Below are 24,889 nucleotides of genomic sequence, written 5' to 3' on the forward strand. Positions count from 1 at the left end.
GTGTGCTCCGAGTTAAAAGTCCTTACTAGAAGCCTCGCAGTGCAGCGCATGTGCACTGGCTCAGGCGAGACCCAAAAAAGGAGGTCTGGTGGCCCCTTAACGTCGGCCTTTACCTTTGGTCCGGCTGAGAAGTTGAAAATTACACAGCCTCCTAGCCGCCTGCCCGTTGCTGCTGGGAATGGAAAGCAGACAACATGCAGGCACTGCTGGATGTGTCCCGGTGTCTGAAAATTACACCCGGACAAGTTCAGCACATTTCAGTGGGGCCCAACTTCTTGGCAGGGTGGACAGCAACTACTTTGTGTAAACAGTGGGTAGATACCATCTACCTGCGTGTACCCTGACATGCACCCTGGAAATAAACCACATTTTTGCCCACACGCCTTTCGACTTCAAGGTTTCAAAGGATACAAAAAGCTAATAACAGAAGGTTGACTGCTAGCAATGGACAGGCTGATTCCCCCCTAAAACAACATAGATTCATCAAATTATCATCACAATACAACAATACATGTTTACTTAAAAACAATTTATGAAGTAAATACATACAAATACCCTTCATCTTCAGAGCTCTTAGAACAGTACATACATGTATACATAGTAGGTGGAAACTATATAGTTTCGAGAATATTACAGTTGGTGTGGAACAGGTCTTATGCTGGTACCAGCTGTGACTGGTGGTGTTAGGTGCTGAATTACTGTTACAGTACATCTTACTTCATATGGTCTCAGTTAAAAGAATAATACCATGAACTAAGAAATCATCCCTAGTCCAGGGGCACGATGAGTCTTCTAGTCTAGATTGAAGTATGACAGATAAGATGAGATATCTGAGATAAGACATCGCTGTTAGATCCCTCCATTGTCTGGCCAGAACAGCAACACATCTAGCTCTTCGGCTCACACCTTAAAGTCAGGACGGAGATCAGAAAATGATTTGTCAAGATTTGAAGGTGAGGCAGGGTAGTTTCAAGGAGACTTCAAATTAAAACAGGAGTCAATGCATGTATCAGAACAATGATAATATTGTCACACTTATGAAACGTTTGGTATATGGTGCTCCAACATTTCCAAGGTTTCGGAATACACCATGAACTTGTCAATATTACCTTAGACTCATGCATTGTCAGGCCAGGCCTAAGCAATGAGAAGATCTGCAGTCACTCTTTCATGTTTTTATGCAGACACTCATGCGGACTGACATCACTTCCAACAGCCCAAAGCCAGCATCTGCCCCTGGAGAGGCTCTTATTCCACCACATTCAGCAGATCCACTGCTGCAGTCTGAGGTATCAGGACTATTAGTCCAATGAAGTCGATGCTCCCCCGTTGCATCTGAAAGCCCATATGCTGACCAACAGCAAGACCTAGCTCTTATTAAGGTGCTTGTATTTAATATTAGGGCCTGGTGAGGTGGATTTTTTTGGGTTTGGAGCTCCTCGCCACTAGACATAATCTCGCCCTGGAATTGTTTTCCACTACACATAAGCTGGCTCTGGATCTCCCTGCTATTAGATATAAGCTTGTTCTGGAACTACTTGCCACTAGACATAAGCCAGCTCTGGAACTACTTGCCATTGGATATAATCTTGCTCTAGAACTCCTAGCCATTAGACATAAGCTTGCTCTCGAACACGTTGCCATTGGATATAAGCTGACTCTGGAAATCCTTGCCATTAGACTTAACCTTGCTACGTTCTTGACTCTTTTCAAGAGGAAGCTGAAGACTACTCTAAGCGGCTATCGAGCGTTAGTAAGGCACTTTCTTTCCCCATTGATGCAAAGCACACTGAAGATGCATCTAGCAAATGCAATGCAAAAACAATAAATACAATTTAGCAAATTGATTCCAGCAATAGATCCGCCTGTGAAACTTTGGACCCTCTGCTTCTCCATAGAGTCATAGTCAGAGTGGCCAGCTGGTTGTGGTCCCGGAGATCAGCTACATTTATAGACCGTTCAGTTTAAGACCACTTGATGTAAAAAAAAATCCAGGAAAGCAGATCATACTCCAATTTGAAAGAGAGTTCTTGAGGGCTGCTGGCACACAAAATATTGGTGTGCCATCTGCATTGCAGTGAAAGCTGAGATCACACCCACGTTAGGAGTTTAACAAGAGGAAGCTGAAGGTTTTTTTGTTTGTTATAAAACATTGTAAATCAAGATTACCAATCAGAATGAAACAAAATAAAAGAACCATGAGAAATACAGAGGTAATAGAATCTCATGTACAGTAATAAGGCCATGACATCGTGGGACCATACAATCTATCCGTGGAGAAAAAGGGACCACTCAACTATAAGGAGAGCCAACAATAGGAGAAAATGATAACGAGTGCTAGGTCATTCGAGAGAAATGTATATATACATTTTTTTTTTAAACATGAGGAGCAGGAGAGGTTGCCACATCCTTGTCAACATCTGGGATTGAAAGTGATAAATAGTCTCTGAGTGGTTGCCATATGTCCTTCAGTCGTGACGTGTGGGGCTGTAATGAGGCATGCACTCCGCTTCTAGCACCACAAAAGGTTACGTCGCGCATCCATGCCCATTCAGTAGGGCAGGAAGCATCACACCAATGTATAGCAACTAGCCTCTTGGCCAATAGTAATACAAATTGCAGTAAAATGACGAAACATTGTCAGAATAGGCTCAACATACCCTAACAGGGCCAATAACAGGGTTGAACTAAGTGCCTGCCCCGTCAAGCGGGATAGTGTGGAGTCGACTGCCTCCCAAAATGCAAGTATTGGACTGCAGTTCCAAGCTAAGCGGGCAAAATCAGCATACTCTGCCAAGCATCTAGGGCAGTGATGTGATCTAGTCGGGTCAAGTTTAGCCAGGAAATAGGGAGTGGTATAGGCCCGGTGCAGGTATTTAAAATGCAATAATTTATGGCGATGATTATTGGAGATCAGCCCGGTTTTCTCACAACAATACCACATTTTATCATGTAAAGGGTACCGCAAGTCTCTCTCCCATGCAGCCCTTGCTCTCTCTACACCAAAAGGGTTTCAGCCGCATGGAAATGTGATATAGACTAGATGAGCGTTATCGAGGCTGTGATAATCATAGCGAGGGGAGAAAAGTCACTAGGTTCCTGAGGGTACGACTGAAGAGTGGTGCGTAAAGTACAGTGGAGCCGGTGTAGGATAAACCTATCTATGTAAGTTGCATCATGGCACTCAGTCAGCGAGGAGATGGACCGTAAGATAGAGTCAGTAAAACAAATCAACCATGGTATGCAAATGGTACGTGCTTAGTGTGCGCTGAGTCAGAGTCTCCCTCGTCAGCAGGATCCAGGCATTATCAAGAAGGGGAATATGAGGAGAGTATAACATGTCAAAGCCCAAGAAGTGTTTGAGCCTGGTCCAAGCCCAGTATGTGGTAGGTAGAGTCTGTAACTCAGCAGGGGTCCTGGGTTAAGTATGCAGAAGTATGGTAAGGAGCTACAACGAGAGGGCCTGCGTCCATTCCGGTTTAAGATATTGCAGTCTGGCATTTAGATGGTAGCAGAAGAATGCAAAATGTGCCTGACTTACAAGATAATAGATGTAAAATCAGGGAGTCCAAAGCCACTATCGTCATAGGGCAGAGTTAATGTATGCCAACTAATACTAGGGGGCTTGCCAGCCCAAATCAGGTGCATGAGCATACTGCGCAAAGTGTAGAAAAAGCTATGACGAACAACAATATGTCGTCTGTATATATAGACACCAATAAAGGGCCATGATGAAAATGCAACCCGTGTTCCTGAAAATGCCGAACTAGTGGGTCCATTGAGGTTATAAATAATAGGGCAAGAGCGAGCATCTCTGTCAGGTGCACTGAGTCAATGTGAATTGGTCCGTCAAAGTGCCATTTAGTTTGTGACGCACCGACAAGGTGGTATATAGTAATTTGACTAAGTCTTGAAAACCCTTGGGGACACCAAACTTCAGTAATGTAGCATGCAAGAAGGACCACTCAAGAGAATCAAACGCCTTCTGGGCGTCCAGCAATAAAGCAGCAGCCGAGATGCCTTGGGAGATCTAATTAAGAATGGCAAATAATGTGTGGAGATTCAAAGATGTGGAATGATTGGGGACGAATCCCCATTGCAAGGGAGATATTACGCTGACCATTAACAAAGAGAGGCATGTAGAGATGACTTTTGCTGATATTTTATTACATGATTAAGTAATAATAGGGGTTTGTAGGAGGTACAATACTGTGTAAGCTTCCCTGGTTTGCAGGAGTGTGATTATCGCCTCACGTATCGTGGGGGTAAGAATGCCTTGTTCCAGAGATTTAGCATAGACCTCCAATAAGTGTGGGAACAACGTAGGTTTGTAAGTTCCACACAAATCGCTTGTGAAACCATCTGACCCAAGTGCACGGGTTCCACTAAGAGCATCTATAAACTGAGAAAAGACACGTGAGACGCCAGAAAATTGCTGGTGACTCATCTCTAGCCATACCATTGCCACCTCCAACAGATATTCTGTTAGTGCATCGTCTGGCACAGTGCCACGAGATGTATATAGTTGTTTGTAATATGAATTAAATTCAGTAAGAATGGTAGCAATATACGTGATCATGGATCCATCGTCCAGTTTTAGAGCAGTAATATAGGTGACTTGGCAAGCAGGGCGGACCAGTCCTGCCAATGTGCGCCCTGGCCTCTCTTCCTCCCCATGGATACACACTCTAGCATATTTACCAAGATACAGCACTTCACGCGCAGCCAAGTCACAAAAATCCAGCAAGAGGAGAGATTGTGTATGTAGGGGCATGGGGGACTTTGATGACATAGCTTGCAGATCAATATCCCACAGCCTCCACTCAACCCTGCAAACTCCAGTCTAAGGGAACAAAGGACGCCCTCATGTTTAGCTATGCAGACTCCCCTAATATACACCTTGAAGGCCTCCCATAACGTCGAATGTTTTAAAACCGTCCCCGTATTCAGTGCAAAATGTTCAATAAATGCATCACGGAGCTCTACACCAAATGCTTCTTCATGTAATGCGTTAATTGGAAATCTCCAAGATGTTGTAGGCAGGACAAAACAGGGAATTTGTAGAGAAACCATCACTGGGGAGTGATCAGAGACCATACGGGGGCAATGGGTAACATTTGGGAAGCCATAAAAGAACCTCAGGGGTAAAATACCAATCATCGATGCATGTCCAGACACCGTGTGGGTAGCATAAAAAGTATAGTCTCTGCCATGTTGGTGTTGAGATCTCCAGGCATTTGTCAGTTGGAAAGAGCCTTAGAGATTGGTTAGGACATGCAGGACCTGCAGCTTGGTGACATGGGAGGTGCCAGTGGAGTGAAGGAGAGGAAGAGGAACAAAATTAAAATCGCCACCCATAAGAATATGGTCAGCACACAGATGAGTCATGTGAGTAGAAAGCTTGTGAAAGAATACCAGAGAGTCGACGTTTGGGATATAAACATTGACCAACAAGAAAGATCGAGCTGCAATAGTACCAGAAACTATGAGATGGCGGCCCTCAGGGTCAGCAACTGTCTCCTGCACAACAAAGGGAACACTTTTATGGACTAAGATACAAACCCCACTGGAGTAAGAGCTATAATTAGCAAAGAAATGGTTAGCTCCCCAAGTAGAGGCCTAGGGAATCGTGGGACTTGGTATACAATGTTTCTTTTGGAGAAAGGCAAGCTGGACGCCATGTCTGGCCAAACAGGAGAGGATATGCCTCCCTTTCCGAGGGTCATTTAACCCCCTGATGTTCCATGCTATACATATAAGGGAAATACTCCGACACACAATCGGTGGTCTCATGTATGGTATAGTGGGTATAGGACTGTGTACATCTTCAGAAGATAACCCATGTCATAGCACACATGATAATATAACCTCTGTAGGAGAAAATAAAGAATGATACTGCATAACAGTGAAACAACACCCCACTCCCGAAGGGCAAAAAAAGGAATCCCCGGTGGAACCCATCAGTACCCAGAAGAAGGAGAACAATACAAATCAGGCGGAGTACTCCTGGGGTATGGCAACGCTCTTAGGGAGGAATGCTGTGATAGGATAATGGTAAGAAACAAGGATTTTTTAAGCCTGTCAGGAGAGCAAAAAATACAGAAACTAAAAAGATGGTAAATAGTGCCTCATTGTCTCTAGGAGAAAGGCAAGCTGGACACCATGTCTGGCCAAATAGGAGAGGATATGCCTCCCTTTCCGAGGGTCATTTAACCCCCTGATGTTCCATGTTATACATGTAAGGGACATAGTCCGACACACTTAATCGGTAGTCCCATGTTTGGTATAGTAGGTATAGGACTGCGTACATTTGCAGAAGATAACCCATGTCATAGCACACATGATAATATAACCTCTGTAGGAGAAAATAAAGAATGATACTGCATAACAGTGAAACAACACCCCACTCCCTCACCCACACTGAAGGGAAAAAAAAGGAAACCCCGGTGGAACCCATTAGTACCCAGAAGAAGGAGAACAATACAAATCAGGCGGAGTACTCCTGGGTTATGGCAACGCTCTTAGGGAGGAATGCTGTGATAGGATAATGGTAAGAAACAAAGATTTAATAAGCCTGTAAGGAGAGCAAAAAATACAGAAACTGAAAAGATGGTATATAGTGCCTCATTATTACATACTGTCTGTCTAGCGAGGGGGGGGGGGAAGGATTTGTGGTAAGCAATGTTACAGAGTCTATATACTTTCAGGACGGTGAAGTGAACTGCAGATCCCTGGAGGGTGGGTCCGGTGAACATGCGGAGGTACGGTCATATGTCACCTCAGTACCAAGTCCCTGTGGCTTGCAGAAAAGGGCGACGTCCGCTGGTGAATCAAAAATATGTTGGTGATCATCAAGCTGAATTCACTGTCCAGCAGAGAATAATATTGCATAACTTACATTGCATTTCTGGAGCAATGGAGCATGCGTTTGACATCAGTGTATTTACGGCACACCTCCTGCACAAATGGTGTAGAATCAGGCTATAACGACACAGTCATGCCTTGAAAGTGCACTGGCCCTTTCTCAAGAGCAAGGCAAAGGGCAATATCATGGTCTCTGTAGTGGAGAAGTCTGGCAACAATGAGAGAGGGCATTCCCCCAGTACTGGCCGAGGACCGAGAGATGTATGTGCCCTCTCAACCATGAATGTAGGTGTGAACGAGTCCCTTCTGTTAATAGATTCTCAACTAAAGTGTCCATATGCCCGATGTTGGTGGTCTCAGCCACCCCCGCAATGCGAATGTTGTTCCGGCGAGAGCATGCCTCCAAATCTGCGATCTTTGCAGCCATCATCTAAAGGGTCCACTTCATTTTTTCGAGTTGTTAATTCACTGCAGTGCCACCATCCTCAATGTCTGAGATTTATTGCTTGGCAGCGTCAAATCTAGTTTCATGTCTCTCCGTGCGCTCATGCATGCCATCTAGCCGCATAGAGAGAGCGTCAAAGCAAGAGTCTATGGCCTTGAAACCTGATTTCAGCTCAGCCATTATGGCAGCAGCCCCCTCTGGGAGGTGGGGGGAGCACCAGATACGGATGAACCAGCATCTCCCTCAGTGGGGTCTTCCAAGCTCTGATGCCGGGGAGTCCTGATTGAGTCAAAATTGACTAAGGTCCACAATAGGGCTGTGTGTCCCACAGCACCCCCCTCCCCCCAAGGTGAAGAGCGGAAGAGTCCAGGAAAGCCCACGGTAAGGCAGCACCCAGAATATGCTAGGTGGCCGTGTGCGAGGAGGCTATAGACTAAGCCCCGGCACACCTCACCCAGCAGCCGCTGCTCCTCTCCTCCCGGCCAGCATAGCCTATTATTACAGGCAGGGAGTCGGGTAGCGCCAAACTCCACAGCAACGCAGGCCAGCGACATCCAGCAAGGTTCCCAGCAGTATGGAACCGGCACACCAGGCAAAATTGTCTCCTCGTCCTCAGGCTCACCCACTGCCTCTGTCGCCGCTGGGCCTCCGAGGGCCGCATCAGGCCGCAAGCACCAGATGGATGTCGAGCGACTCCATTGGCAGTCCAGGTGTCATCCAATGGTCACAGTAGGATCCCCCCACTCAGGATGGCAATATCATATGTCCGCAGGGCAAGGGGGGCACCAGTGCAGGCTGACAGGCATCATTGGACGGAGTTTCAGAGCCGAGCAGCCATCTTGTTACTCAGCTCGGCCATGCACCATGAGGAAGCTGAAGGTTGAAGGTACCATGGGGCATCCTCCATGAGACAGGATACAGCTTTGGAATGGGGCTGGGGAGGATCTAATTTCATCCATTGCAATATGCCAGAGAATAAGGACCTTCCATGCAGCATGATGTCAGAAGAACCCGTGAATGTCATTCATTGTTTTGATCCAGAATGTGATGAGATTCAGTGAAAAGCTTACTTTGAGAGCAACCAGGTTTCCTGAGTGTTCTGGACTGACAGAAGAAGTCTGCATTAGAAGAGTAGTTTGCAGGTGTCTCACAGTCCATGGAATGTTTGCTAAGGAAGCAAGTGAGTGTGACACTTGGAAGGTCCTAGTCAAGCATCTCAAAAGGTGAGTGGTCATGAAGATGCCAGAAAAAACCTGGAAGATGGAGGATGTCTTGACAAGAAAAGCAAAGATGGCATTCTCAGGATATTTGAAATGCTGGGAAGGAGGTGCGTGTATTTATCTTCATAGACGTTTGCAAAGAAAATTGCCAGGAATGACTGGGGACGGTATAGCAGGCAGGCTGATCACCTTTTCAAATGAGAGGGAAATATTTGATGCTTTTTTGAAATTGCAAGAAATATTGTTCTGCAACCTTATGTGGAATATCATTAGGATAAAACACCCAGAACCATCACATTATGAGAACGCTGGGATTGGCAGACTATTTCGCATTATCCTTCACTAGTGTCCCGTAACGCCTGCTTTAAGCTGATCCAACTATACATTTTACACAGGATTTATGTAACCCCTAGTAATATCAACTGTTATTTTCACCGCACAGATTTTACCTGTCCTCGCCGCCTGGCCCCAGATGTAGATATAATACATATGTCTGGTCCGACCCACATTGGCAGTGTACTGAAGGGATTTTACAGCACACCTTGAGCACTGCACAGGGACTATCCACCCTTACACTTGGGAAGTATGCATACTAGGACTCTATCGCTGCACCACAAAGCATAAGGCTGTGATGGGATTCGCTGATCTAACCCTTCATCTAGTGAAGTGTATAATCATCTGCAAATAGAATGCAGCAAACCCACCCATGGCTTCTGCATGAGTACTCTCCAGGCTGATGTGGGCCCAGGCCGAGAGCACACTGCTGCACAGAGAGGAGGTTAAGGATCTCTGTAAGCATCCCCGTGCAGAGATCTGGCACACACTCTTCCCCCACTGACCTCCATACAATACTCTCTGATGATTGTCCCACTAATACCCTACCTCAGTGTTACGTGTTTCCAGTCCAGGGAGGACATGGCTTGGCATTTCGGGCTGGACTGTTCCCATGAGGCACAGGGTCAAGACTGATTTGCATATGGCTGGGTCCAAACTGGAATGGCATGGTGAGCAAAAAAAGGATGGATATATGCCCAGATCTCTGTACTGGGATGAATGTATGACATTGTTCTGCATTCTGTCCATCAATTGTTCTTTTTGCATTTGTCACACCGAGTGGGACGGGTATGCTCAGACGTGAGTCCCGTGCTCTCCATGCCACAGGAATCAAGCTATCCTGGCTGAAGAGGGGTGAAACCCTGAAACCGGTCCTAGGATGCTTGTTTCCAGTCCAGGAAGGACATGGCCTGGCAGTTCGGGCTGGACTGTTCCCATTGGGCACAGGGTCAAGACTGATTTGCATATGGCTGGGCCCTAACTGGATTGGCATCGTGAGCAAAAAAACGATGGATTTAGACCCAGATCTCTGTACTGGGGTGAATGTATGACATTGTTCTGCATTCTGTCCTCTAACTGTTATTTTTGCTTCAGTGTTACATGTGTCACAGCATCCCCCATTTTGAATGAGTGCACCCCCTAGTTTCTTTTTTCACCTTTTATCAATAATGTTGTTATAGCATTGTTTCTTAAAACCTTTTTCTCCCACTCTAACCTTGATGGCATCCTTACTCTTATTTTGTGCCAATTTATCGTGGAAATGGTTTGCACAGATGACAACTGTCCAGCCTAATGTTGCTATTGTTGGACTTTCTACACAGCAAATGATATGCCATGGAACAGCTGCTACATGTTACCATGACCTATTAACCCTGTTGTTACTTATTTTACTTTGTATGCCTTTGATTTTTACAACAACAGTAATGCGATATGTTGCCGAACTATACTAGATATGTACTCATCACAAAAATGCGAATAAAAATCATAAAAAAGGATAGAACACCCAAAAAGAAGAAAAGAGTTCCTTGCATCCACCTTGTGAACTACCACTTTGGAAACCCAGAGCAATCCTGACATCTTCCCTCAGGGTTTCAGTGTTCATATTCTGTACTAAGGGACTGGCTGCATCAATTTCTCATGGTGGACTAAACGAGCTTTGTTATGAGCCAAATAATGATGCCGGCTGTGGGCATCCCGCTCACTTTAGCTGTTTAATATGGTCCTAACTTCTCAAAAGATGGTCTCATAATTAGAACAATCACCAGTCTCCATGGCTCACCTTCTGATAACCTTTAAGAGGGCTAAGTTGTCAACCAATCACCTGCAAATGTTTCATCGCAAACACGTGCTATAAAGTACCTTGAATGACTTTGCAGCCCTACACAAACGAAACATTGAATAACATTGGAAAAATAATGAATAACTTTCCGTAGCCTCGCGAGAATTCCATAGGCCTTAATGCCAGGAAAATTAACTCCTGCTGCCTTGTTGCATAGCATCAGAAAGGCATAATTGGGGTGCTGAGGATCCCTCAAGTACTAGCCCCGGTGGCACTGCCCCTGCTGCACTATGGATAGCCACGCCCTGGATACCTTGTTTTATACAGCTCTTAATGTCACATTTTTTTACATTTATTTTCTAGTTTAAAGAATAATATTATCAAGATAGTAGCAAAAACGATAACACAAAGAAATAAATATATATATATATATATATTCACTGAAAAAACCATAGGTTTCACACATGTTATAGTTAGCGGAAATTTTACTGATAAAAAACCAGTGAAATTCCCCCGTTATAGTTAGTGCAGGCAACTATAACTCACGTGACCGCAATCCTCTGCTGATGCTAATACTGTATTTAGACACTTATTTGCCCATGTCTTCTTCCATACATTTTTAGCTATACATATATTACAAATATTTTTTTTTCATAAAGACACATATGTCATCAGCAGAAGATTGCGGTCGCGTGAGTTATAGTTGCCTGCACTAACTATAACGGGGGAATTTCACTGGTTTTTTATCAGTAAAATTTCCGCTAACTATAACATGTGTGAAACCTATGGTTTTTTCAGTGAATTTGCAAGGTTTTTTAAATGCTAATTCCTAACTATAACGTGTGTGAAACCTATGGTTTTTTCAGGGAATTTGTACGTTTTTTTAAATGCTAAGTTACTTTACGCCATTCGTGGCGTGCGCGCCCACTTAACGCAGTTCGTTCCGTGCACGGTTTTTATCAACTATAATAAGCCCTGTACATTTGGTGGCCTTCGGCCACCAAAAGCACAGGGGGTGGGGTCAATGTGGATAGTGTTTTTTTTATTTCGATTTTATAATTTAATTATAATTTAATGCATAAATTTTTTATGTCATTTTTTGTAAGCCTTTTTTTAATAATTTATGTACTATATCCTGCATTATGGAAAGGTTTTTTTTTTATGCATTTTTTTCCGTGCGCGTACGGTAAGCTGATGCTACGCGCTTGTAGAATACGCGTACGGTAAGCTGACGCTACGCGCTCTGGACGTAATTAGTGCAGCGCGCCTACGTGATACGTGCGTGCCGTACGCGTATACCCGGAAGCAACGTCGCGGTTACGCAGGGGTGTGTAATGCGCATGCGCGATACGTGATACGTGCGTGCCGTACGCGTACACCCGGAAGCAACGTCGCGGTTACGCAGGGGCGTGTAATGCGCATGCGCGAAAGTGACGTAAGCGCTGCGTAAGCGCACCGTAAGCGTCACGTGCGCGCACGGTAGGTCATGTGACTTACAAAGAACACTTTTTATTGGTTGAAATTACTTTCACTTCCAGAAACTTCCCACACCACACCCATTCCCCTCATTACTGCTTGAAAGAACACTTTTCATTGGTTGAAACTACTTTCAGTTCCAGATTCTTCCCACACCACACCCATTCCCCTCATTTCTGCTTGTGATTCTCTAGGAGCAGGAGCTGGATTGACATTGGGATACAATGGCAGAACAGCAGGGCTCTTCTGAGAGTGAGGCCAGCAGCACCACCATGATCCAGAGAAGGAGGAAACAAAAGACTTCTTTTGTATGGGAGTATTTCACTTTTCCAGAGGGGGAGAAAAAGGTGAATGCTCAATTGGTCACTTGCATACTTTGTGATCGTGTTTTATCAAGAGGAAATCCAAGGAAGAAATATTCCTTTGGAAATCACTCTATGACGAGACACCTTCAGGACAAACACCCAAGGACCTTTGCTCGACATACTGGAGAAAACTCTTCAGTAAGTCACCAGAGCCCAGCCTCAGATGCTCAGCCGAGTACATCATCGGCAGCTCAGCTGAGCCCTTCCTCTGTTGTTGGAGCATCACCTTCTTCTTTTCCTTTGGACATCAACCCTCGATTTGCGAGTGTTGAAATGAGGTGTACAAAATGTGGTGGTCTTATTGTTTTTGGGGAGGTCAGTCTTCCCCTTATTAACAATAAGATAGACCAGCATGTTTGTAGACGCTCATAATACTCCCATTCTTTCTTTCCTCCATCCCTGTATGAACCCAACGGCTCTTATAAGAGCCAACCTTACCTCACAATTTTTTTTATTTTTTTTTAAGCTTTCCTTTTTGCAATTTTTTTTTTGCCGTGCGCGCACGGTACGCGTAATTCCGCGAATTTCGCGGAATTCCGCAGGTCACCGTGCGCGTACGCTACGCGCATACGGCGATTTTTCGAAAAAATTTTTTTTTTTATTTTTGCCCTTGAGGGTCCTTCTGGGACCCCCTGACCAAGGCTAGGGGGTCAGGAACTGTCGAGCCTGCCCCCTTTTCACATTATCCACCTTTTTTATTCACCCCCCTGACAGTTCGAGAGAGAAAATGGCGGCCGCCGCTTCCTGGTTTCGACCGATTCGAATGTTTACTATGATCTAACAGCCAATCAGAATCGCGCTCGCGCACGGCACCGTACGCGTACCGTAAGCTTACCGTAAGCGCACGGTAAGCGCACCGTAAGCTGCCACAGATATATATATTGATTTAAAGGCTATTTTCTCAGGATCTACTGAACAGATTTACACCAAACCTACAAAAGGCACTTCCTTGACCTGAGGACTACCTCTCTGCCAAATTTCTAGTAATTCTGTTCAGCCGTTCGGGCTGTAGCCCTGTCTAAAGGTCCTATGGAAAAATGCATGGGAAAAACGCGTTTTGGGACCCCCTTTTATCTCAGCCCCCGCTTGACGAATCCCCCCGAGACTTTCAGGGTGGGAGCGGAGCGTAGCGCCCCACCTATTTTGAGAAATTCGCGAGGATTCGTCGACTGGCGCCAAAGTTATTCAAAATAGAATGTTGAGGTTTTCCTATGGAAAAGGGGTCCTAACTATAACTACCTACTGGCGACCGCCAGTAGGTAATATATATATATATATATATATATATATAAAATATTTCACGGAAAAAAACAAAGGTTACAGGGACGTTACAGTTAGGCTGACATTTCACACATGCAAAACCAGAGAAATTCAGCAGTTATAGTTAGCTGAGCAAACTATTACTCGCACCCTCACAATGCAATGCTTATGACCTCACATATTACATCACTCATGGCATGGTCAGTGACGTCACTGATGACATCACTGATGACATCTCAAATGACATTAGTGATGACATCATCCAGTGACTGTGAGTGTTTTTTAAAAGTTTATGAGTGTTAAATATATATACCAAGGTGTATTGGTGAATCAGTGGGTGTATGAATGACTGTATGGATGACTCAGTGAGTGCATGATTGACTGTAAAAGTGAGTGATTAGGTGTCTTGTAAATGTATGGGTGAGTAACTAGTTGTGTGAATGTGTGTATCTGTCAGGTGATGTTAAAGAGGGTTTATGAGTGTGTTAGTGGGTACGTGAATGGCTATATGGGTGAATGATTGGTTGTCTGACTACGTCTATGGTTTTCTTTGTGTCTGTGTTTGTGGGTGAGGCGGTGTGTGCCTGCCTGTATGGATCAGTGAGTGGGTGAGTCAGTGGCTGTATGGGGGACTGTTGCATGTGTGAGAAGTTTGTGGTGTATGCTTGTGATTTCAGCTGCTTCTTTTATTGTGGTTAATCTGGGCTCATTCACTACTGACTGCTCACTTGTCACAACTTGGCTTCCAGACCCCTGAGTACTGTCTTCTCCTCCCTCTGGAAGTTTGTTCTGAGCTTGAGTTCGTCTCTGCTAATCAATGGCAGTCACCACTTCTTCACTGGCTTGTCTCACTATCTTGGTGTGGGAGACGTGAATCTAGTGTGGTAGTCTGCTACACTTAACAGCAAGTTTCTTCACAAGAATGATTTGGTAGGGTCCTTTTCAGCAGGGCTCAAGACGTGACCTCCTGGTGTGTTCCTTCACCAAGACCCAGTCTCCCAGACTCAAATCATGACACAGATCTTGTCTTGAAGATGGTGGTTGCCAAATCATCCTGATGAAAAACAGAATGCCCCTCATTAGCCAATCTTTGCAGTAGTCAGGAACCAAATCGTCTGTTACTTTCACAAGTGCAGCTGCAGACACTGATGGAATTCTCAGAACTCTCACCATCATTCTTTCAATTCTGAGAGCTTCAAAGGGTCGTCAGAAGTAGAGGAAGTGTGCCTGGCCATTTTAACAGAAGAGGAACCCACCTTACCCAATCGGGATTTTAGAGTGCAGATTATCTGCTTCACAATGCCAGAAGGTTTAGGTCTGTAACTGCCGTGGAAACTCTGATCAACCCCCAATGCGACACACGAAAGTTTCATTATTTTGCTTAGAAATGTGTCCCTTGATTTGACTCCAGAGAAACCAGCATGCCAAACCTAGTGATCAACTCCTTAAATATAATTTTGACAACAGCGAGGGTATGAAACTTCCTGGTCCGTAAGCTTAAACCTAACAGGAAAAAAACCACAAGAAGAATATAGCATGGTCTGTTGTAGATTGGCGTCTTTGCGAAATCCTACTGCATTCGATTGAAAGGGCAATGCAACTTTCCTAAATGACTCATGGCCACAACTGTCCTCTTACCAGCATTTAACCGCTGACACATTATTCACTTTTGATAAAAGTTCTCAGCAATGACACGGAAATGGTTGAGATTATACCAATAAGTTCTGAAGGTGTAACTCATGGCTTCTCTTCCTAAATGAGTGAACTTTGGAAATGCCTGGTCATAGGTGAAACCAGAGCACCAGGAAAAACAGGTGTCACATCCCTCGAAACCCAAATCTCACTGGAATAGTTCTTTATGCATCCATACTTCACCTACATTTCTTTCTCTTTCTGGACCTTCATCCTGTAATTCTTTAAATTCCTCCCAAGTGTTTCTTGTACTCAATAACATGTTTGAAACAGGGACATTCTCACATTCACATGGTTCCTCTTGACTAAATGGACAGGCTTCAAGAGTGCAATCCCATCCCATGTTATCTGCATATCATTTTTCAGTTATACCAAACTCCCATCTGCTCTAGTGTGCTGTACATTCTTCAACTGATATCTCTTTAGGCAGCTGCAATGTTTCTAATAAATCAATCTCATATTTTCCATTCCTTTTGGGGAGCCCCTCTGCGACCCTTGCTGTCCAAAGTCGTAGACCATGCTAAAACATATTGACTGTCAGTGTAAATAGTGACACTTGGACTGTTGGAATTGCAACATGCTCTGGTTAGGGGAATAAACTCCCCTAACCCATGCAAACATAGGAGACTTCCACTGCACTATCTGTGGCGCACACAGATGATGATGCTCACAGAATTCCTCGTCCATCTCCTAAACAAGAGCCATCCACAAACAAGGTAAATTCAGTTTCTTCCAAGGGAACATCCCGAATGTCAGGTCTTGACTGGGTGCACAACTCTTTTGCATCACGACAGTCATGGTGAACCTCATCATTGTCTGAGTCGCCTCTGGAAAGGGCAAAATAGTAGCAGGGTTCAGAACATTACACTCCTTCAGAGATATAGTTTCTGCTGCTAAAACGACCCATTTATACGGTACTTTCTGTTCCCCATGGTTTGTTCCATCATTAGGGGTTGTGGCATGTTAGCATTCGATGACCTTTGAACTTGCATATTCTGCAATACCATTGTATTCATGTTTGGCATTTGAACATCATTTTGTACTTGATTTGAGTTGAGTCTCCATTCTGGTTTACAGTGACCCACATTCTTACAAATATGACAAGTGGTGGTCTTCTTCGCCATGTTTATGCCCATCCCTGCAATTGATTCAGCTGCTATCCTTCGGCCTTTTCATTGTGGACCAAAGTTCCCTGCTTGTGCTATCTGACCACCAGCTTAGAAACCAACTCCCTGCATTCCTGCACTGACACCGGGAACAGAATCTACCACATATGGACCATTCTGGCATCCTCTTTGCTCTAACTGAAGGCCAGATTTATACTATGGTGGACAGCCAGTTTCTATGCCAGGGCGATGGAGTAAATTACTCTGTCACCCTGACATAGGTACTGTCCACCAGATTTACAAATGACTGTCAAGTAAGCAGTCATTTCTAAAATCATTGCCAGCAACAGCCATCACAGTGGTTTCTCTAAATGCTTTTTGCAGTTTGGTGCAGGGCTCCGTCAACATTAAAGAGACCTGCATCAAAGTGTTTTCTTTTTTCTTTTCAAAAAGAAAATGCGAAGAAAGGTTTCCGCTGCCCCTTACTTTCAGCGTTTTCCCTGCATTGAAGAGCGGTGAAAACAACCTCCAATCCACCCGTCTAGAGTAGGTGGGTGAAATGAGAGGTCTGCCTCTGATGGCCCTTCCTTCACCGGGCCGTCGGAGGGGTCAAATAAAGGCAGAGATGAGAGTAGTCTCCCTCGTAATTAAACCAAAGCCCCTTCTGTGTGGATTCTCTCTCTGGGACTCTCAGTGCTAGGGGAGCACCTGCATTCACTGAGGTCTGTGGGGTCCTCGAAATGACTTGAACCTAATGGGTGTTTAAACCTAGACTGTCAGCAGGTCGGTGAGAGGGAGCTGGGAAGGGAAGGAAGGGGTACATGGCGTGCAAAATGTCAACTGCAGCAAGTAAAAAAGAGAAGCAAAAAAAGACTAACATTTGTTTAGTCTCATCCATTGGAGTCAAGTAAGAGAGATGCTGCTGTGTACAGGACTTTAATGCAGACAGCTCTGTGCGCCCCTCAGAAGATTGGCGCCCTGGGCCATGACCCAGCTCGCCCATGCAATATGCCCCCCCTGATATTCACCCATTACCCGCCAACCATCATTCTTCTGCAGTTCTCGTGGCACGGGAGACCCAGAAAAAGTAGAAGAGTTGCTTACCTTAGGTGACGTCACAACTGTGTTTAACCTCTGGTTAATCACCGTTGAGACGTCACTCCAGTGAATGACCAAATTCCACTCTGGTTGTTCATGCTAAAGGCTTCAAGTGGAAGCCATGTACAACAATAATAAGTAATAACAACAGCACTTTGCGTGCCGGAACTAAACACGTTATTTTGCCCCATTAAAAGTTTGTGCCTACAAATCCCAACATGCAAAGTGCTCTTGGCTAGAAAGTCAGAACTAAGTAGGATTGCTCCTGATGACGTGTGGCTCTTCATGCTATAATATCTTGAGTTGCTTTATGGCAAGTGTGTGCTCAGTGGTGGCTCTGGTGGTGTGTATAGTATTGATTCTCCCATCCATGTTGAAGCCAGGATAGCACTTTGCAGAATGCCCTGACTAAACAGAACTAATTCACACTCGACACTGGGCACTTAAAATCCACGACCCCATTTCTCAGAAGTGTACATAATATACATAGCTGCCAAGTTTACCAGGTTGGTACAGTGTCAGCTACTGTAACCCAGGTTGTTTCTTTGAATTCTGGGACTTGTAGTCTTGGTTTTATAATCGCAGAAACAAGACAACAAAGAGCCCTAGTCTATGGCAGGCAGTCATTCTGTAAGGATGGAAGAGTAGGTTCATATGACCGTGAAACACTTGATGTGTCGAGACAAGTGTTTCCCAAACTGTGCAGAGTTTTGGTGGGTTGCGGAAGTCCAAGCAATAAATAAATATAACCGTCAAATTCTGCATTTAGCTTGTCACCTTTGCTGCTTCAAAGACAGAGGTCAGATGTCAGGCAATGTCTATTGACAAATTGTTGCTTTTTTTAAAAACAAAATTACAAGGGGGTTAGTGTTTACAAACGCCTCTCACTTAGCAGCCAGAGAATGAAAAGTAAAGTGAATTGGGTCACAATCTGTTGCATAATTCACTTTATTGTTGTAAAAAAGGAAAGGCTGTGTAATGTCCGTTTTTGTAACACACAACAACATGTAAATAACTGTGAATGAACTGTACAGATTCATCAGTTCGGAAAGCGAAAATGAAGCACTTTTTGAAAAGTAATTTTGAAGTGTAATTGAAAGACTTTAATAGGATCAAAACAGATCAAAACTCTTTACTTTGGTGATTCACTTCACTGAAACCTCATTTCACACATTACTATTCGTGTGCAAAATAGAAACCAGATGTGCCCTCATGCAGTGGTGAATAAGAGGGACGGGAGTGGTATTGAAACTATTAAAGAATGCTTTTATAACATGTCAAAACAACAGGGAAACTGACAAGGAACCCGGTATCACGTGGATGTTGCTATCTGGTATTTATGTAGCGCCCAAATCTCCCATTAGTATAGCGTCACTGCGCTTCCGGAGTGATTTTGACACAGTCATAATATTACGTCTCCATTCACAAGTACACTACATTTTCTGTCCTCGGGTGTTTTTTTTTTCAGTCATTGTTTTCAGCTATGTTAGTTCTTCATTTCAAGTGAGCCAAACTGTAACTCCCAGAAGGCATTGGGAAGTTATCTGAAAGTCCTGGAGTGAAAACTGGGTGTCTCAGTGACATGGAGTCATCTGGGATATTGTACACTCAGGCCCCCCTGGCACTGTAACCATTAGCACCAAGCACTCCCGGATTTACAGCCCCACAGATATAATGGGAACAAGCAACCCTACTCACAGTGCGATGCCTGCAGATTTAAAGATGGCGAACGCACACGTGACATGGGGCCTCTTGGCACCATGGCAGTTGTGCCCTTGGCTATGGAGAAGATAGCGAATAGCCTAACAGAAGGAATATCTCTTAACAAGGCCAGTAGGGCAGGGGAGGATTCAGTCACGCCGTGTCCTCTTCTCATTTGGCTGCTGAATTGTGGGCCTAAGCTAAAGTAGGAAACAAGTCAAGCCCTGGAAAGTAAAGGCACGTTGGCTTAAAAAGCAAGGACTGGTTGAAGGGGGCACACATAATGGGCCATGTTGGCATCTGTTCTTACATGCTGGCTGCCAGTAATCCTCATTTCTTCTTTAGTGTGGCAAGCAGAGGTGCACACCGTACAAGAAGGGCCCCCATGACCAGAGATGCCAGCACATGTCTCTCTGATCTCAGCCTCACGCAGTCTTTTGCTTCCTAGATTTTGGCCGCCGCTTTGGAGCACGGCGGGCGGGGTTATTCTGACTGTAGACAACGCCAGGCTGACTGCGGAGGGTTTTAAAATGAAGTAAATGTCGTTTCTCACAGCTAGAAAACTCTACTGCTTCATTTAGAAACTTGTTTTCTACGTTTGGTGTCCATTGCGATTTTGCAATAAAGCAAGATCTTATGTATGCACAAGAAATTACACGTCAGCACAAAGTTGTGATTATGACATTTTGCTGAGTAATATTCATTTCTATGTTTCTATTTGCTGGGGACTGAGCTTGCAGGGTGGGCTTGAGTCACTGTCGCTCTTCTGTTCTCCTCAAGGCCTGAGGTTGAGTGTGTATGCACGCCGTGCTGCACAACTCATGCCCTGCCCCATACCAGACCCACTGTGACATCTTCATTCACATGACGTCTGCGCCTGAGCTGGGGCGGGGTCTGACTAAATGACAGGACAGGCAGGGGAATTGATCAGGAATGCTGCTTGTTGGACAACGTGAGAGTCACAGTGGGCAGAAAAAACAGCCGGTGGAGACCACTGGCTACCACCGGCAAGAATTAGCTACTAATCAAGGCCAGTAGTGTTTGACTGGCAAGACTGTCTAACCAGTAGGCAGAGAGAATGTTTAATTGAGGGCGTTGTTGTGGCTTGCCTTTGTTGTTTTCTGCTTCCTCTGCCAGGAAAGGCTGATGTAGCATCTTATGTGAAATTCCATGATCTCATCTTCATTGGTGGGTTAGGAGAATTGCTGGGGAAGTGATTCGGAAGATGTGTGCCCTGCTGCGGGTTGGTGGTGCTGTCTTCTAGGACTTCATGAAAATTAAAGATAAGAAGGAGCCATGGCTTTGTCTGGCTCCTTCAAAAAGGAGATGGCACCTGGAGTCTGAATAGGAGAACCCCTGTCCTGCCCACTCCTCCTAAGGAAGACACTGTTATGGTTCTGTTACAAATAAGATGAATCCTTGTAAGTTACAGATGTAGCTTAGTAATAAGTTACAGGTAAAGTCCCACCAGGTGCAGCATCGTTGCTGCTCAGCCCATCCCCTCCAACTCCATCAGCACTCGCTAAACGGATCCAAAACGCCTTTCATTCAAGGGTTTCCGGCAGGCTGGCAGCTGTGATAGACAGCAGTGGGCTGCCAGGCCTTCCTGTTCACTTCAAGCTTCACTTTTTTGTACTCCTAGTCTCTCAGTAGGTTATTCTTGGTTCCTCAGTTTCTCTCAGTAAATCATCTTCAATTCACATTTTACGCGTAGGTTCTTTCTTAAATCATCACCAGTGTTACAAATAAGATGGATTATTGTAAGTTATGGATGTAGGTTTATTTAGGTGGGTTACAGGTAACACCCCACCAGGAGCAACATCCTTGTTGCTCAGCCCAGCATTCTTTCTGCTCCTGGTGGGGCCTACCTGTAACCTGAACTAAACCTAACAAACCTACATCTTTTATAACCTGCGAGTATCGATCCTTGATTACAACAAGTTCTAACCGTCTTCTCTGGAACTTTGAGGCAAGCGACTACGGAGCCAGTAGAGGCAAGTTACCACTTGTCACTTGGCTGCCTTTTGCCTAGTGTGAGTCACCAGCACAGGGGTATCAGTGCATCTCACATTCAAGGTTGGCATACTTGATACACTTCACTCAAGTAAGTAATGCGGAGAGGAGACAGTCCCAGATGTTCCCTGGAGTCAAGTACCCTCCATTAATGTACCATTTATGGTTGAAGGCCATTGAGAAATCTGCAGATAGACTGAATCAGTGTTCGAGTGAGTCTGTACTTGGGCTGCAGTTCTAGGCGTTATACGGTGGATCCAGGCAAAGAATGGACAATGTTTTGGACCAATGGTCCTATGGTTACAGTATAACCGCTGAACTCAAAAGGTCCTTTAAGCCTAGGCAGCAAGCACATAAGTCAGGAACTAGGCTGGTTGTGCTGTAAGTATTTCTAATCCCTCCTTTGTGTGATTAGAACATACCATTCTTATCCTCTGTGCAACAATTCGAAATCATTTACTTCTTTCTAGAACTTAACCAGGACATGGTGTATCCTTAGGTAAATAATATTTGCGTTGTTGGCATCCCACGAGCACACCTCAATATGTGCAGTCCGCGGTCTGAGTTCCTTCCATAGATACTTGCTGCTGATTCTTGCGGCTTTTGTCAGCCCCTCTCTCTCTCTCCAAATATTTTTCCAGGTATGACAATGAGCTGATGCTTCGCCAGAGCATGGATGCCGACATCAACGGGCTGCGTCGGGTCCCGGACGAGCTGACCCTGGCCATCTCTGACCTGAGTCACAGATTGAGAGTCTGCCGGAGGAGCTGGTGGCACTCAAGAAGAACCACAAAGACGTAAGAACATTTCAGTTTCGATTAGTCCTGTTAGTTTATGACTGCCGCAATCGAGGCCTACATTTGCTTTAAATGTTTTTAGACAACTATTGTCTATGTAGATGACTTCCACTGAGTTCCGTATTAGGAAAATCTATTCCATGAGGATAAACCAGTGACAGTGAAATTCATACTCACAAGTCAATCCAATCCAGTCAGGTGAAATAGCAACAGAAACAAAATGAATGATATTGTATGCGATGTGCTGAACCTTGCGGCATTCAGGACCACTCAAATCAGAAAGGTTGTCCCAAGAACGAAATGCGTGGCACAAATGCCACAGCACTACTCATTTTAGCTATAGAAGCTCAGAATAACAATGTAGCAATGCTATATGTTTAGACCAAAATTATATGCAATTTTAAGAATAGAAAGTGTTATTATTTGAAGAGAATTACCATCTGCCACACAATGAGCAAATGCAGCGACCATAAGATCACCAAATCATGAGTCACGAAGAGCATAAGAAATGTTGTATCTGTGCAATCTAGTAAGATGTTAAGGTAGACCTCTGGGGCTAGGATTAGGCTTTGGCAGAATTTTGAGTATGCTGGAATAATGAGGATAATTTCGGAAATACCGTGTTATGCTATGTTGTGAAATTACCAGTAATTACATAATTGCTCCTGCTCGTGTAATTAAGAATCATTTGGGGGGAAAATCCTACTATAAGCAAATTTAGAGAGCGCGAGCAGCAACCTCACACTCAATATTCCTTTTCTGCTCCATTTAGCACTGTTTCTTAGGGAAAAATGCATCCTGGTGTCCATTTTCAATGTAAAGGTGCATTTTGTGCTAAGAAACTAGCAGTAAATGCTGGTAGTAACTTGGGGAAAAATCCTACCCCCAGAGAACATTAAATGTGCTCGAGCATCTGCTTGTGCTCACTATTCGTGTTGTTGATCTTAATGGTATTTCTTATCACTAAATTCCTCCTCATGTCAATTTAGGATGCAAAGGGGTTTTTGCTCTGAGAAATGGTGCTAAATGTAGAATTACTCTTCTCATGTAATTCAAGCATAATCTTGCAAAATTCTTAGGTAATTCCACATGATTACACTACTCAGAATTACGCGGGCTACACCCACCCCTAGCTAGGATCAAATAGATGTAGATCAAAAATGTAGTGATGGTTCATAGGCTTTAAAGGGTCAGCTGACATGTGTGTTGGTTCAGGAAGCACATTTTCAAGGCACTAAAACTGTATCCAAACCAAAAAATCAAAAGCTCTCAAAAAGGTAGGGCAGCAGTTGACTAGGGGGAGGTTTTCTCGAAGGATATGATGCATTGATATTCTGAGAATTTAGTGTATGGTCAGGGAAGCTTGAATCAAAGCACTAAAAGTGTGTTCACGAAATATAAAAGGACTCTAAATAGAAGTTCCAGGTGGTCAAGGCAGGCCAGTATCTTGGGACGACAATGAGAGCAAAAATGGGTATAGTACTGCCCCAAATATACACCGGCGACTCACTGTCTATATTTGATGCGGCGATCTTCCAGTTTGTGATGTCACTGGAATCTTAAGATACTGTTTTTTGACTATGTCATGAGGCTATCCTGCAATCCTTGTGTGATCACAGTCCTTGATGACTGAAGTATGGCAAAGGTAAATAAGACCACGCCCCCAACTATTGTCACTAGCGATGCACTTCGATTCACCAACCATCAGTGCTTGAAATAGAAGCATAAAGGTGCAATTACTCAATATCTCAAAGTATATTTTTTCTAAAAATAAGTAGTGGTACATTCCCATTAAAAGGGTTGCACCAACACAAAAGTACATACTGCTGGTATGCACTGTTACTTTAAAATTATAAAGCACTGTAGGTACTCAGTAGCTGTCCATTTAAAGCACCAACTACCACGAGTGCCTGCTCTCAGGTCAAAGCACCTTTCACAAACCTAAAGGATGGCCAGCATGTATGTCTATTCCAATGTGATTCTCTAGTTTTGTGGCTGTTATGTACATCTACTGATAATGCAGGTTCTTGCTCATCCTGCCATCCTCTTCCATATGGTATGTTGCTTCTGACACCTCCTTTTACACAGCAGTGACACACACACTCGCCCAAATCACACTGTGCATTATAGGCAGAGATTTCTATTTGGCCCATCCACTGGCCACAAATCACGGGTGCCGCCTTCAACCAACATCCATCTGCCTGCCCTGATTTGTAGAGCAATGTTTATGTTGTGGGAATGAGAACTACACATCCCAGAATCCAAAGTGCTGTTGGCTCAAAAGTAGCAAATAATCTAGTCACTGTGACAGAGAATCCTCCCATGCTGAGCCATGCGCAGTGCAAAGTTTCAAAGCATAGCCAGAAAACTATCAATACAAACTAGAGGTCTTTGAAGACAACTTTAATGTAGAACATTACAGATTTCAGAGAAATGGCACTCTAGAAGTGATGTCAGAGGGTGACATCAGAAATGTGACATTGCCAAAGTGCATGTTCTCACAGTTGCACTACCTGAGCTTTACCAGGAATTAGTCAGGCAAATGACACGCTGAAGTTTTACACAGGAAATTAAGGTGGCCCAGAAACAGCAAGCCAGCAAGCCTCAATGTTGAGATGAACGCGGCACCAGGAGCAGACTTGCTGAAGGTTCTGAACGAGTCGAGATTGGACTACGAGAAGCTGGCCGAGAAGTATCAGAAGCAGGCAGAGGAGCAGTACCAGGCTAGGGTGAGTAGAC

The 24,889-nt window shown here is 44.4% G+C and overlaps 1 pseudogene; it reads left to right on the top strand.

Annotated features, from left to right (window-relative positions):
- LOC146858862 (keratin, type I cytoskeletal 10-like) overlaps positions 1-24,889 on the top strand; it is a 74,306-nt pseudogene that overhangs the window by 41,786 nt on the left and 7,631 nt on the right.

This window comes from Triturus cristatus, chromosome 3_2, assembly GCF_964204655.1.
Source record: "Triturus cristatus chromosome 3_2, aTriCri1.1, whole genome shotgun sequence".
Classification (NCBI taxonomy): Eukaryota; Metazoa; Chordata; class Amphibia; order Caudata; family Salamandridae; genus Triturus; species Triturus cristatus.